Source organism: Rattus norvegicus, chromosome 15 (genome assembly GCF_036323735.1).
Source record: "Rattus norvegicus strain BN/NHsdMcwi chromosome 15, GRCr8, whole genome shotgun sequence".
Taxonomy (NCBI): Eukaryota; Metazoa; Chordata; class Mammalia; order Rodentia; family Muridae; genus Rattus; species Rattus norvegicus.
In genome coordinates this window covers 11,697,837-11,714,455 of record NC_086033.1, presented here as the reverse complement: position 1 = coordinate 11,714,455, position 16,619 = coordinate 11,697,837, and the positions used below count along the sequence as shown (strand labels likewise).

The 16,619-nt window shown below is 45.0% G+C and overlaps 1 long non-coding RNA gene across 1 annotated transcript; it reads right to left on the bottom strand.

Annotated features, from left to right (window-relative positions):
* Positions 1-496: 496 nt before the first annotated feature.
* On the bottom strand, positions 497-8,049 carry LOC134481945 (uncharacterized). Its single transcript, XR_010057867.1, has 2 exons — positions 3,810-8,049; positions 497-1,481 (listed from the first exon to the last, which is right to left on the bottom strand). It is a non-coding gene; the product is annotated as an uncharacterized LOC134481945 (long non-coding RNA).
* Between the last annotated feature and the right edge of the window lie 8,570 nt (positions 8,050-16,619).

Here is a 16,619-nt window from a genome sequence, read left to right as displayed (position 1 = left end):
GGCTTCCCATGCTCCAATTCTGAAGCACTAATTGGACTCTGGGTTATAAAAACAGAGAACAAGGGAATGAAGGTAGAGGGTGTGTGTGTTGGAGAAGCCTCGGGGGGAACTGGAAATAGACTTAATCATAACAATATGTGTACATTATGAAATCCTGTGAGAATAAATTTTAAAAGCATTATTTAAGAAAGCTGGCACTGAAAATGCACCTTAGCAGTTAAGGTTAACTAATACTCTTGCAAAGTACTGTGGTTCCGTTCTAAGTACCCACACTGAGCTGCACAGCTGCCTGTGATCCCATCTCTTGAAGATCTAACACACTCAACTGACCTCTTCAGACACCCATAGGCACAACCGCAGACACACAAATACAAATAAAACAGTATTCTTACCTTCGAATTCTCACTTATCAGTCATTTGAAAGACCCCCGAAGGGAGCCCCCCACTCAAGTCTCGGGAAAGACGCGCACCCAGTAGGACACAGACACCGACCTGCTGTAATCACACGAGGAAGATTTATTGTGAGCGAGATGAAACGAGAGCTCAGGCCAGCATGCTGGGGTCGAGACTCATACACCACACAGGGAGTAGAGGAGTTCGACCCCGACCTGAATTTTCACAGAGCTTATAAAGGAAAAAACCACAAACCAGGGGGATCAAGAGGGAGGGAGGAGGGGAATTCCAAAACCATAAACTGCCCATACATCTAGGCCTTTGTGACATTGTGATTAGGGGTAGTGACATTTTACAGGGCCATTGGACCATTGTGGCCGGAGGCTATGGGTCATTGTGGCTGTTCCAGGAAACCTTTCATGCAAGAATGTTCCGGGAACCATTGCACAGCAAGGGAGGGGCGAAAAGTTCATGTTCTCACAGACCCTACCTCTTCTTTTTGGGTAGCTAGGCGGCTTATTATTAATTTTTAATTCTTCATTCCCCACTTCTTCTTTTTTTGTTAATAGTTCTAATCCTAGAACTTCATGGAGAACTCAGCTTCATCTAGCATAACAGCTTGGTATTGTAGTCTTAACATGAGGATTCTAACCTGGACACTATCCAAGCCTATCCACCAAGGTCATGACTAGCTTTTAGAACTTCTAAGCTTATACGGACTGTGATCCCTGAGGCACAGTCCCAAGAAGTGTTAAGAGTACTAACATATGCAATGTTACATCATTTGTAATGGAAATCAAGCCTATCCCACACCTATCTTGATAGAACCCAGGACAAACATGACTGAATTTCCCTCTAGGTCCCAGCTCTCAGCCCCAACAGCTAGTACACGGCTGGTGAGGGCTGAGAATTGACAGCTGTCAGGGTGGTCAGCAGCACCAGGTACGGTCCTTTCCAGCGAGGCTCGAGTGTCTGGACTCAGTGTAGCTGCAACCTGGAACTGATGGGATGTCTCAGGGGTCTCCGGGGCATAGGCTGCTGTCAGCTGTGAGCAGATTTCTTTCTGTATCACCTGTAGGTCTTTTAGCCTGGCACACAAATCATTATTACTATGGCACTATGACATGTTGGTTCAGTAACATCATCTAATACAGTCAGGGGGGCTGAGGCCCCATATAAGATCTCAAAGGGGGTAAGGCTGAATCTGGAAGGGTATTTCTTGCTCTGAAGAGAGCAAGAGGGAAGGAGTGTTGTCACCCAGTCTGTGCCAGTCTCCATGGTTAATTTGGTCAGGGTCTCTTTTAGAGTTCTATTTATTTACCCTACCTGTCCTGAACTTTGAGGTCTGTAAATACAATGTAATTTCCAATTGACCTCTAAATACTTGGCCACACCCTGGCTTACCTTGGCAACGAAAGTAGGGCCGTTGTCTGACCAGATTACCTTGGGCATTCCAAACCTGGGGAAGATTTCTTCCAGTATCTTCTTGATGATTGCAGAGGCCGTCTCTTGTTTGGTGAGGAAAGCTTCTATCTATTCCTGAAAAAGTATCTACAAGCACTAGGAGATACTTGTGATTATATTTTTCTGGTTTTATCTCAGTGAAGTTCACTTCGACTTTTCACCAAACTCTCTAGGTCTCTTTGCCCTGTTTGCTTGCTAAGCATTCACTTATTGACATACCTTATACTTTCTACTGTCTCTCTGGCTAAAATCTTAATGTCTATTACATACACTTAACTACTTGGACAAACTTTTTATCTCCTAATTGAGTCCATTTCTGTATTTGGCAAAGTGAGTCTTTTCTTTGTTCTCTGGGAAGTATAGCTTTCCCCTCAATGTGCCATTGTCCTTTATCTTTTAAGCAATTTGGGCCTTTTCTAAGTGAGGCCATCCCTTAGTCCGATCCCAGTTCCCAGTGGCTGTCTCTTGCAGGCCTGCAACCAGGATGGGCTCCTGCATAACCATTTTTCGAGCCACTTTATCTGCTTCGTTATTGCCCCATGTCACTGAATCTCTTCCCTCCTGATATCCTGAGCAATGAATAGTACTCACAGTTGTTGGCTTCATCAGGACATCCAAGAGATGGTAAAGGCATCTGCGGCACTGATGTACTGGGGGGTTGAGGTTCAGCCATCCTAGATGACATTGTGTTGTCCACCATGGCAGCACCCACTTATCTCTGACCTTCATGAAGAGAACTGTTCCCGTCTGTGGACAAGGTAGCCTCGGCTTTCAGCAGGGGTCAATCAGCCAGTCGCAGAGGTCTTTCCTCCACCCATGGGCTTCTGCCAGTACTTGACACTCGTGCTGTGGTGGCTCCAGGTCCGGATTGGGCAGCAAGGTGACCAGATTGTCCCCAACCGGTGGAGAATCTAGTCCATGGCAGCTGACCAGTGGTCCCATCTTTTGGGACACTCTATTCAAAGGCAGAACATCAGCCACTCTATCACAGTTTAAGTCCTGGATTGGGTGATAATTGTTAGTGCCCGGCTGGCAGGAGTGATATGTTCCAAGTAGAACAGCGCTAAGCCATTCGTCTCCCAGCATCAGGTACTGGTGCACTGAGACAGGTCTTAAGCTCCGCATACACAGTCTGTAGATATGCATACACATGGCCTCACCCAGCCATTTCAGCCCACGCAAGCCATTTTGGGGAGCAATTTTCTCATGAGCAAGGGATAGGGGCAGTCAGGGATGACTATGAACTAGTGGGTTACCTGGCCCACGCCAAGGTCCACTGTTCTTCGGGCAGTCCATAAGTATTGTTTGTTGCCAGTAGGCCCCTGTACCCAAGGTCTTTGGATACTGGCCCACTGGAGGGGGGCATAGGAGCACAGAGCATTGGGTCCCTGCATCCACACTTCCCTTCTATCTCTGTACATAGCCAGCACTCTAGGACCAAGAGGCTCTCCAGTGTCCCCTCTTGTTCTTTCTGGGGCAGTCCCTGACCCAGTGTCTTTTTTTTTTCTTCGTATTAGGCACACTGATCTTTAGCCAGGAATTCTCTTCTGTTGCCAGGTACTATCTTCTTAGGTTCCCTAACTACTGTGGCCAGTATATGTTCCTCTCTTGTCTTTTATCTCTCTTTAGCTCTCTAGCTTCCTCTTCTTTTTGTCTCTTTTCTTCCCTAGCTTTCTGCTCTTTTTACCTTCTTTCTTTCTTTCTTTCTTTCTTTTTTTTTCTGTCTCTCTGCATCTTCTTCTACAGCTATTAGGTGCTGTCCACTTTTCTGCACAGACCCTGAACCATGCATCAACTTACAATAACTCTCTCAGCGACTTAGCTTAACCCTTCAAGTTTCTGTAACTTTCTCTTCATATCTTTTCCTTATCTTAGCCAGATTGGTGGGGCATTTTCCAGCCCCTAGGAGACCCACCCTTGGAGCCTGGGGGCAGACCTGGAGCACTCCCTACCTTCAGGCGTCTGAAGAGAGCAGGCAGAAGTGAGGGCCTTCTATCCGTGTCTGGAACATTTTTTCTGGTCTCCAGTAGGATTCCGTCTTTCATCGGTGGTAAAGAAGACCTGTAACAGTTACTAACAAGCATATCAAATGGGATGGTGAGAAAACAAGAGAATCTTGAGAATAGAGTCTACCGAAGAGGGCAAACAGCATTTAGTCACACAGCTAAACCAGGAGGCCTTTCTTGGAACGAAAAGGCCATTGTCAGTGTCAGCTCCATGGCTTTGCCTCTCAAGAGAACCAGCCTCCAAATGACACTAGGCTTCTAGTAACAACTAATAACAAAAGGATGGAGAGATGGTTAGAACTTGGTTGCTAGATGCCAGGGGGCTGATAAAAGAATTGTAACCAGTTCACCTGGGGCTATCAGGACCTCAGTAGTAGCCCTTTACCAAACTGTCTCACTGGGTTTAAAGGCCCATGGAAAAGAAAACATTAATCCTGACCTTGGCTACCTCCAAGTAATTTAGTGCTGGAGACTGACTCCTCCCTTGGAATAAAGACAGCAGATAAGGCAGGCTTCCTTAAAGAACTTCTCTAAATGAGCACTCTCCTTCTGTGAGCAAATGTCAGAAATTCCTTTCCTGTTCTTGTTTTCCTTATAGCCCCACCTAGCTCTCAGCCTTTTTAGATTATTCTTCTGTAGCATTTCTAACACAGCCTGTCCCTTTTTTTATAGCCTATTAACAGCATTTCTGATCTTTTAGGCAGCTACGCACTAAGTGTCATACCGGCTGAAACTCCACCTTTAAGATTCTTTGCTCCCAAGCAAAATTTAAATCCTTTTCCAGCTTATCTCAGCTGTCCACCATGAGATTCCCAGAGATCGCGAACCAAGGTGTAGTAATTCACTAAGAAATCTCTCTATAGTGTTTCTTTTTACCTTAAGCCTTTTCCTTTTAAACAGCTCCTGAAGAGCCAGAAAAATTGGGTGAGACTTGAGAAGTCCCCATGCTCGCTGCAGCAGCTCCGCAGCTAATTTCGCTCCCCTCTACTGTGTGCTGCGAGCACAAGCACAGATAAAACACTATTTTAAAAATTAACTTTGGCTATCAACCAACACACCGCCACTAGAGCGGGGTCCATAAGATTAAGTTTCTTACTAAGCATTAAGGGGACCAAGTAAAACTCTTCGACGAACAAAGCAAACAGTTTCATGATTTCAAACACAGTCGTCAGTCCAAGATTTTAAACACGGTCGTCAGTCCAAATTCAAACACGAAACAAAAGTCAAAAAAACACTGGACAATACCACAGAAAACAATCCAGACAAACAAGACCAAGACAAAGCATCCTATAACCAATTTCCACAGATGCCTGGTACCTTCAGTACCTAGCCCAAACTGCAGCTTAACCTTAGCTGCTTCTGGGATACCAAACACAGAAACAGAATACAGACAACAGACACTAACACATCTAAGCACACTTGTCCGTGCCTATACTTAAATAGGCAGCCGAACTCGACCTCCAAAGTCACAGTCAGATCTTTTTGACTGCCCGTTGCCGGGTCCTCCCGACAAAATTCGGCTCGAGGAACGTTTCTCATGCGTCCCAGAGCCAGGACCCAACAAAGGCTGACTCGTGGAATGTCTCTCACGAGTCCCAGAGCCTGCGCGATTGGGGCGTCCCCCGGTGCGCTTTCTAAAAAGGAAAAAAAGAAAGAAAAAGACTATTCGGAGTAGGAATCCTTCATCTACTCACAGGCGCCATTTCGGGGTGGGGAACCTTCTTCCACCCGTGCACAGGGCAGGAAACCTTCTTCTGCCCAGACAGTGCACTAAGACTCTCGTGCACAGGGCAGGAATCCTTCATCTGCCCAGACAGTGCACTAAGACCTTAAACCGGTACCGAAAAACACAGACTACAGGACTTAATTCACACACACTCACACACACGAGCACAAACAAAAGAGAAAAAAGAAAACAAAACCGACGTCGACTTCGTGTCGACCAGAGGCACTGAAACTGATCGGCAGGTCGCAGACCTTGCCTAACAAACCGGTCGTCAAGGAGTAAAGTCTCCTCTGGACCTATCAGATGGGGTTCACCAGGCGTCCCTGGTCCCCCCTTGTCCTCCTGGGACGTCTCCCAGGGCGAACGGACGGTGGGTACCTGGACACGTCTATCCCTATCCACCCCGCTCTCCTTCCTGGAGCGCGGTCTCACTGAGCGTCCGCAAAACCGAAACAGCGATCGCACCAGATTCCCAGACAGAACATAGACACAGACCCAGACACAGCGCTGAGATAAAACAGAGAATCTTACCTCCAAGTGGGTCTAGGACCCCTGGGTGGTCGCGCAGATCCCGGACGAGCCCCCAAATGAAAGACCCCCGAAGGGAGCCCCCCACTCAAGTCTCGGGAAAGACGCGCACCCAGTAGGACACAGACACCGACCTGCTGTAATCACACGAGGAAGATTTATTGTGAGCGAGATGAAACGAGAGCTCAGGCCAGCATGCTGGGGTCGAGACTCATACACCACACAGGGAGTAGAGGAGTTCGACCCCGACCTGAATTTTCACAGAGCTTATAAAGGAAAAAACCACAAACCAGGGGGATCAAGAGGGAGGGAGGAGGGGAATTCCAAAACCATAAACTGCCCATACATCTAGGCCTTTGTGACATTGTGATTAGGGGTAGTGACATTTTACAGGGCCATTGGACCATTGTGGCCGGAGGCTATGGGTCATTGTGGCTGTTCCAGGAAACCTTTCATGCAAGAATGTTCCGGGAACCATTGCACAGCAAGGGAGGGGCGAAAAGTTCATGTTCTCACAGACCCTACCTCTTCTTTTTGGGTAGCTAGGCGGCTTATTATTAATTTTTAATCCTTCACATTCACTTATGAAACAGAGACAAAGAGAGACAGAGGGGAGGAGGAAAGAAAATATAGGCAAAAAGTTAAAGGTATGGCTGAACGTGACATAAACACCCAACCAGGAAAAGGAAGAAATAGAGTTCTAGTTCAAGTTTGTCTCCATGATTCTTTCTTCCCACTATTGGGGTTTGCCATGAAAGTCTTGGTAGAAACATCAGAGAGCATTTAAACAGCTTAATGGTAGCTACTAGATGCTGGATATTGAATACGACAGTGGTGCTGAGGATGTGACAGCTTGTTAGGAGCAGGAGAAGGTGACCACAAAGCTTCTCACCTGCCTAGATTCACAAACAGCACTGGTGCCTTAGGGCTTGGAGTGAGATCAGTGGTAGAGCACCTGACTAGCTTGAACAAAGCTATCTCCATTACTGGTTCTGTGGCTAAGGTGAGATACCCAGCCTAGAGGCAGGGGGCTCAGCAGTTAGGAGCACTCGCTGCTTTCCCACAGGTCTCAGATTTAATTCCCAGGACACACACATGGTGCCTAACAACCATCTGTAACCCCACTTCCAGTAGTGTACAATGCCCTCCTTAGGCTGCTGTAAGCACTAGGCACATGCACAGTACAGACATACACACAGGCAAACACTCAAAACACATTTTTTCCCCAAAAAAGCCTAACAGAAGCAAGGTTAAGTTAGAAAAGCTTATTCTGACTCAGCATTGGAGTGTTGAGTCCACAGTCACCTTTCCACCTGCACTTGAGCAGAGCAGACTGTTTGCAGAGGACCACAGAGAAAGCGTCTTCACAGCTTGGCGGACGCTAACTGAAACAGCAAGGAGAAAGGGCACTGAGGACCTAGTGATCTCCCAACATGCCTCACCCTGTGCCTACCTCCCCAGACTCTCTCAGAACAGAACCACAAGTCACAGACCAAGCATATAATACAGTCTATGGTGGACACAGCAACACCAAAATAAAAATAGTGCCCGTGTCTCCTGGAAACTAACATTTCCAGGAGGGTAACAAGGTTCTGGTAAGCTAAAACACATCCTAATTCAAAAACAAAGAAAAAACATGAAATAAAATGGATGCATCATCTCAGAGAAAAAAATTAAATGTATACACAAGTTAAATAATACTAACAAAAATATTGCTAGATTTGTGGTTAGTGAGCTGGTCAGGGGTTATGAGTACTTGTTGACTGCTATCCCAGACCAAATTTGATTCCCAGCACCTACAGGGGTTCACAACCGTCTGTAACTCGAGTCCTAAGGAATCTGACACCCTCTTCCGGCCTCTGTGGATACTGCATGCATGAAGTCTACAGACATATGGGCAGGCAAAATATCCATACACAAAAAATAAATATAAATAAGATCTAAAACCAGAAAAAAATCAACTAAAAGTTAGATCCTGCTAATTAAGGTTGCAGTCTACCGTTGTCCTGATAGCTTTCTGCAGTCAGAGCAAAATGAAGGACTTCCCTTTACCAGGGGGATTTCTCCATCTCTGACCTCATCTGGGGAGCCTGAATCTCCTCACTCTATCTGGAGAAGGTCGTGTCGTCCTTGGCAGATCTACAAGTTCAATTTCCTCTTTTCCCATAAGAACCCACCCAACTGGGGATTTAGCTCAGTGGTAGAGCGCTTGCCTAGAAAGCGCAAGGCCCTGGGTTCGGTCCCCAGCTCCGGAAAAAAAAAAAAGAACCCACCCAACAAGTACCTGGGATTCCAGGAATGCCTCTCCTTGCAAAGGAGGCATCTAAACTCCAGCCAATGATTTTCATTCGCCCTGAAAACTCCTTCCAAATCTCCAAAGTCTATCTATACCCCTGGTTCACTCCAAATAAAGTATATGCATACAAGCCCACCTGGAATAAAGACATACACACAAGCTCAGATCGTCTCAGAGAGCTGTTTCATTGAAGATTGTCAGAGAAGGTCTTCCTCTAAAAGGAGCTGTAACACTAAGGTCCTCCAGCCACGAACTCCACCCCCAACCCCCATGCCTCTCACCCTGCACTTGCCCCATCCCTCGACCCCCGGCACTCCCAGCCAGACCAGGATCCTCTAGCACTCCACCCACTCTGGACTCCACTTCATCCTTCCAGCCCGACCTGCAGCGGCATCTGGACACCTTGAGAGAAAAGAAGTAGAGGAAGAGGAACTATAGCTGGACCTCAAAACACATAATACCTCAAAAACATGCGCTAAATAACTTTATGCGAAGAATGGTCAGCCTCACCATCTGTCCATCTTACCAGTGTTTGTTCTCTCCCGTCTCTCTCCTCTTTCCAATTGTAACCAGGTTTATAGAGAGTGTTGCAGAATATGCAAGGAAAAAATATAAAATGTTATTTGATTTCTTTCTCTTTTTATTTTTGTGGTTCTCGAACCCGGGACCTCGCACATGCTGAGAAAGTGTTCTACCACTGAGCTACATGCTAGGCCAGTGTCACACAATTTCTACTGCATAATTTAAAAGTGTGAAAAAGTTCAAGCATGTGTCTATTCTTTGGCACAACATCCATACCCCTGGACACATATTCTAAGACAAAGTTTGACCTAAGAACTGTGAGAATTAATTTTATATGCAAATACCTATAAAAACAGAATACCTAGTGAGTTATTCGTGCAAAAACATTTTCGTAATTGTAAAAATGTTTGCTACAGTAGAGTCTAATATGAATGAGTTAGATGAGCAAATTTTAAGTTGTTTATATTTTTAAGACTACATGCATAAAGCACAAGTAAGCTTGCATGCTACATACTAGGTCTACACCAGAGCGGGAGCCGTGGCCTTATTAGGGTCACAAGGTCTTTCTCTGTGCATAAGAGTTGTTCTTGGCTTTTCTACTTAAATTGCGCTGTAAACAGGAAACAGTTGCTTTTGAATTAACATGCATGCATCAGGGAAGGAGGCCCGACCCCACCTTGTCTGTGAGCTAGTTTAGTCAAACTCGAGGATACCATAAGAACCACAGAACAGTCAGGATGGCTGGAGGCAAACTCTGCCATTTCACCATTTTACAGATCCATCATCAGTACTCTTCCCCAACAAAACACAAAATGCATTTCTAATAAGAAAGACAAGCTTTAGATGACAAGCCTGTCACAATGCAATTAAGAAGGCATTAAGGCTCTTCAAAGGCAGCAGCACAAACCATAACGACAGCATGAAATGCACAATAAAGAGATGAAATATAAGGCACACAAAGCGCCTTATTGAAAACACAGGATTAAGGTTGGGAATGTCTAGGCGCTCATCAAAGACCTTATTTCCTCTTGTAATCATTTGAATTTAAGGATGCCAACCTCGAGGTGGCTTGATTCTCCCAGCTTATGGAGCCGTTTTGAATACACTTGGGCACTCCTGAGGCCGTTGATAGTTGTCTGCTTTGAAGAATGTAAATGAGGGGAAATGCATTACTAAAATATTCAAAATAATTTAAATATGCATTTACAATACGCATAGCATAAATGGAGGCAGGCTTAAGCAAAACTAGCTCTCCTCTCTTCTTGCTAATGTCTGTGTCCCAAATATTTTTCCTCCCTCATGCCAAAGTAGTCAAAAAAAAAAGCCCTACCACTGAGCTTTACCTTCCAAGGACTTACCTCACCAAGAGCCATTATTGAGAAGCGGATTCTTGTGGGATCACACTCAGCTCCATTATTGACTATTGGTTAATGGTTCAGAATTGACACAGCACAGCAGAAACTACACCAGGAACATTTGAAGAGGGCATGTGGGGGAGCAAAGGGTCACGAAGGCAGCTTCAGTTTGTCAGCTCCAAGTTTGTGCACGGACAATGAATACAGTCATCAAGTTCAAAGTAATCGATGTGCTTCAAAATTAAAGACACAAATACTTTCACCCTGTTAAGTTATAGCGGACAGTAGGCCACTGGCTGCCTCAGATAAGCTACTCCCTCTATTAGCCACATAGTGGGGCTTTGTTCAGGATCTCTGATGCTTCGGTCTCAGCAGTGAACAACTTGTGTTAGAACCCCACTGATAAGCCTCATGTCTCTGATCTCATAGGTTATGAGTAGTTTCTGCTGCTCCTAATTTATGTTACACAGACCTGCACCACCACCTGAGCAAAGCCTTTGACACTGTGGCTGCACTTCTTGGGCAATTCAACAGTTCGACAGCAACGGATAGCACGGTCTGTTATAGACTGTGAGTTTGGGCTGACCCAAGCCCACATGCTGAATGTCCACCTCTACCCCTGACCCCAGTGTAATAGTGACAAGAGTTGGGGACTTTTCAGGAGAAATACATGTAGATGAGGACTTGAGGATGAAACTCTGCTGCAGATTGGTGTCCCTTTAAGGAGAAAGGGCCCTGGGGAAAAGGCTCAGCGGGTAAAGCTCGCTCTGCCAGTGTGAAAACCCAACTTGGAATATCCATGGCTCGCATTTGTTTAAGCCTGTAATCCTAAACACAACAAGATGGCAGGTAGGACCTGGTTTATGTGGCAAAGTTCCAGGCTTAATAAAAAGGTGAACCAAAGCCATGACTGTCCTTTGACTTCTGCATACAAACATGCATGCACTCATATGCATGAACACACACACACAGAGAGAGAGAGAAAGAGAGAGAGAGAGAGAGAGAGAGAGAGAGAGAGAGAGAGAGAATTAAAAAAAAAAGAAAACCTGCAAAGTACCTATATCTACTATATGAAGATACAACTAGCAGGAGCTAAACCCCTAGCTGTATGCAAGCAGGAGCTAAGCCCATAGCTGAAGGCAAGCAGGTAAAAGGGCTCAGAAAAGAATAAAACTGTCTGCATTCAATCTTGGGCTTCCAGGCCTCCAGAATAGTAAATTAAATGAGCCCGCTGTCTAATCCACCCAGCCTATGGCATTTTGTTATAGTTGTCCATTACAACTAAGACGAAAACCAATACAGAAAGCGTGGTGCTGCTCTTAAAAAATAAAAATGTGGATGCATCTTTGGAACATGGCAATAAGTAGAAGCTGGGCTCAGGAAGAAAAGAGGATCACACAAGAGGTATGTGTGCAGAACGTGGACAGGATGTGAGAGGCCAGGACTGTCCTGATGAGTTCCCAGATGAAAAGGGGCAGGATCTCAGCGTTAGAGAAAGGGTGATTGTGTAAACGGCAGAGAACTTGACCAAACTGACCACACTGTCAAAGACAGAGCTTGCAAGTGAGGAAACTGAGTTTTTAGGTGAAGATATTTCTTTTTTTTAATTAATGTATTTATTCACTTTACATCCCAATATCAGCTGCCCTCTCCTCTTCCCATCCCCCCATCACAGCTCTTCCTCCTACTTCTTTCTTCCCTCTCCTCTATCTAAGCAAAATGTTGAAGAACTAGTTTGGCTCCCTATAATATTTATACAAAAATCTAAAATCAAATAACTCCAAGACAAGTCTTAAACAAAGAAGAATCAGAACCTAGAGATTTAGAGAGCTCCCAGCCTGCCAATACAGGGAAAGAGTAAGAAGGTCAGAAGAGAGCAGCCATTAATGTAGTAATTGGTGAGGTATGAAGCACAGATTTAACAAGTCTCTCTCCAGAAACTGCAATGCAGTGGGATTACAACAGCAGAAATACGTCTGTGGACACAAAAGGGAACAGAAAGTAGGATGTAAGGAAGCAAGGCGTAAGCATGTGTTCTGCATAGAATAAAAAGTGTTTCCCTTGTGAGGGCATCCAAGAAAACTGTCAATAGGGCAATGAACCTCAAAGATCCTACTCCACTGGGACCTTGAGCTTGGACTTATTCTACAGTGTAGCCACTGAACCCACGTAATCTTACTCAGCAGCTCAAACTAGGACACCTTGTTTGTGTGAGTGAAGTCTTCTATTACCCCTTCTCTTGTTCTTCTATCTTTTTTGCTTCTAAGATCTTGTTGTTTAGTTCTACTCATGGCGAAAGTGAACTGCAGTGCTGTAGTATGCGGGTCAACAAACCCTTAGTTGCTATCCAGCTGCCAGTGACTAGGCTACACATGTTGCCAGGCTTTCCCATCATTCCCAGACCCGTTTGCGTCTGCCGGCTGGGAGGTACAGGGCAGGAGGAGGGACGCAGAGCCAGCCAAACATGATGAAATTCTGACAGACAGTATTTGACCTATAGGTGCTACAAAGGATTTGGAAGACCTGAGCCATGCCTATGTTTGAATCTGGATCCTTTCAGCAGTGCTGGTCTAGGTTGGTGCTGGCTGTTCTAGCTTCTTGGCCTCTTTCCAAAGAATTGAAAAAAGAGCTCATGGACATTTCCAAAAGTAACAAGACAACCATATTCAAAGTAATGCAGTAGTACATATTAGAGAGGGATACAGTGAAGACTGACAGCAAACCACACCAGCGAGTGAGGATACGCAAGGATCAAGGACCTGTCAGTGAGTGAGGATGCCTGAGGACCTGTCAGTAAGTGAGGATACTCAAGGATCAAGGACCTGTCAGTCAGTGCGTGAGGATGCTCAAGGACCTGTCGGTGAATATAAGGATGCTCAAGGATCTGGTTATTGTTTAGTGCTTCTTATTGGTTCAAGAGAAAAAACTTGTTATTAAGGGGGGTAGTTTGGAGGGGTTCTCTGTTTTCATTGATAGACTAATCACATGACCATTTTCCTATTATACATGCATGTCCTTTCTTTGAACATGATTTTTAACCATATCCATGCCCAACTACACATAGGCTTAGTGTAATAAACACAAGACTCTTTATAAAAGCTTACTTGAGAATATATATATATGTATATGTATATATATATGTATATATATATATATATACATATATATATATGTATATATATATATATACTGCCTCACTACACATGCCCTGAAAATGAGTTCTGGCCAGTTCTGGATCCTTCCAGCATCAGATCACGATGCATTAAGAATATGTTTGAGTGGGAACTGTCCAGGTTTTCTGATCAGGAGGAAAATGATCTTATCCTAACAGAGGTATGCATGGAGCTCAATGCAAGTTAGATTCTGGGATTTCTAGGAGCATCGTTTGAAGAGCGATGTGTGTACATAGTGTATACAGGTAAAGGAGATAGACAGACAAGTGCATTACTGCAAGAAGTGGGAATGTATAACCCTAACAGAATAAGTCTCCAGATTACTAAACTCTTGCTTGTGCTTGCCTGCCTCAGTTTCATAGATAATGAGCCCTAGTAATTACCTTCTAATCCAAAGTACCCCTGTGTCTATCTTCAGAGAATGTAACCCACAACAAGGCAGAGTTAAATTTCTCAGACCATCCGATGCTGAGCAGCTGTAGAATAACCTACAAGATTTCTACCAAATAAGGTTATGGCTACATAATCAATTCCACCTATTTCCTCCCAGTTCAAATTTATGATTATTCCCAAATAATCCCTTAAAATGACAACTTTTCAATAATTTGTAAAATAGCTATTGCCAGACCCCTAACCCCAGGGAATCGGGCTGGCCACTCTCCATAACTTCTTCTGGCTGAACAAGGATGACAAAAAATTCTTTAAAGGAGAAGGGAAGGGTAGGAAAATTAGAAAATTGGTTAGACTTTAAGAAAGCTAGTTTTAGCATCTGTTATCCAGTCTCTATATGCTTAGAAGGCTCAGGGCTTGACTGAAGTTCTGACTAGATGCATTTGCAAGGTTAAATAAGGCAAGACGAACTGGAATCCATGACACAGGGGGTCCAAGTAGGTTAGTTCAACATCTCTGGCGATGACTCTTGTCAAAGCTGTGCATTCTGTTATATATAAATCTCTTTTTTTTTTTTCTGGAGCTGGGACTGGGGACCGAACCCAGGGCCTTGTGCTTCCTAGGCAAGCGCTCTACCACTGAGCTAAATCCCCAACCTATATAAATCTCACAACCAAAATTTTAGTACCATTAAGATCTCTACATGGATTGTGAAGGGTGCACAGATTAGTTAAGGATGAAATTCTGCTTCTTGTTTGAGCATATGAAAGACAGTTGTCTTTTTATGAGTTGATTTTATTAATAACCAATTATAAGTCTTCGCTCATCCTATGTGAAGGATGGTACAAAGAATCTTCTTCACCTGTCCTGTTTGATTCTCTTGAATTTATCTAGTTCTTCAGAGGGTCTTCCCCTGTCATAGCTGATCCATATCACTCTGGAAGGGTTCCAGAGTCTATTCTACTTTCCTGTCAACACAAATGCAGAAACTTCCTCCCAAAACAGTATGTCATTGTAACCGCAAATCATTAAAACTTTAGCTTGACCTCTCTCCCAGAGGATTTTTAATATAACCACCAGACTTAAAAATCACACTCATTTTGATAATTAAAACAATTCAAAGCAAATAAAGTAATCTAAACAAATATTATCTGTTGAGACAGTGTTTCTATTGTCCCCTGCTCAGAACTTCATGGCCTCAATTACTTATTTAATATCTCTGTCTACTTATTGTATGAGTATATTTCAAGGCTTTCTCTTTCTGTAACTCTTAAGGCCTAAATTCCTACTGTATGAGATAGTCTAGGCACCCTATCCCTTGCCTTCGATCCATTTTTTTAAGATTTAATGCCTCGATATTTTAATATCTATAATTAAATTTCCTTCTGCTTACTGTATAAGCCTATTCTTAGGCTTTTAATCTGTTATACCAGAAATATTGATCACAGAATTCCTGTGGATCCCACATTCAAAGAATTTAAGCACACTCTGCAAGACCTTTTAAAATCTTCCCTAAAGCAATTTTTCATTCAATCTCTCTCTATCTTTAAAAACAATTAAACCAAATTTTAGAATTTTATTCTTTGTATGAAGCAGGCAGCTTTTATCTGGCTCTCTGCCTCAGATTATCCATCATGTCTCTTTTCACAGCAAGAAATCTCAGTGTCGGCGGATCCCGGCCCGCAGCAGCTCTCTGCTCCCAGACACCTTGGGAGACAGACCCGACTGCCTGGTCAGGTGGGCACTCCTGAGGCTGCAGAGCTGAAGAGACCACCAACACTGCCCACCCCTGCCCACATCCCTGGCCCAAGAGGAAACTGTATAAGGCCTCTGGGCTCCCGTGGGGGAGGGCCCAGGAGCGGCAGGACCCCTGCCTGAGACACCGCCTGAACCTGAAGGAAACAGACCGGATAAACAGTTCTCTGCACCCAAATCCCGTGGGAGGGGGAGCTAAACATTCAGAGAGGCAGACAAGCCTGGGAAACCAGAAGAGACTGCTCTCTCTACATACGTCTCGGACGCCAGAGGAAAACACCAAAGGCCATCTGGAACTCTGGTGCACTGAAGCATCCGGAAGGGCCGGCACAGGTCTTCCTGGTTGCTGCCGCCGCAGAGAGCCCGTGGGCAGCACCCCGCGAGCAAACTCGAGCCTCGGGACCACAGGTAAGACCAACTTGTCTGCTGCAAGAAAGCTGCCTGGTGAAATCGGGACACACAGAGGCAGAATTCCTCTAGAAACGGGCACGTCCTGTGTTTACCGGAAGTCCCACACTCGTGGATCCCGGCCCACAGCAGCTCTCTGCTCCCAGACCCCGTGGGAAAGAGACCCAACCGCCTGGTCAGGTGGGCACTCCTGAGGCTGCATAAGCTCCTGGAAGTGGCGGCACAGGTCTTCCTGGTTGCTGCCGCCGCAAAGAGCCCGTGGGCAGCACCCCGCGAGCGAACTTGAGCCTCGGGACCACAGGTAAGACCAACTTGTCTGCTGCAAGAAAGCTGCCTGGTGAACTCAAGACACAGGCCCACAGGAACAGCTGAAGACCTGTAGAGAGGAAAAACTACACGCCCGAAAGCAGAACACTCTGTCCCCATAACTGACTGAAAGAGAGGAAAACAGGTCTACAGCACTCCTGACACACAGGCTTATAGGACAGTCTAGCCACTGTCAGAAATAGCAGAACAAAGTAACACTAGAGATAATCTGATGGCGAGAGGCAAGCGCAGGAAAACAAGCAACAGAAACCAAGACTACATGGCATCATCGGAGCC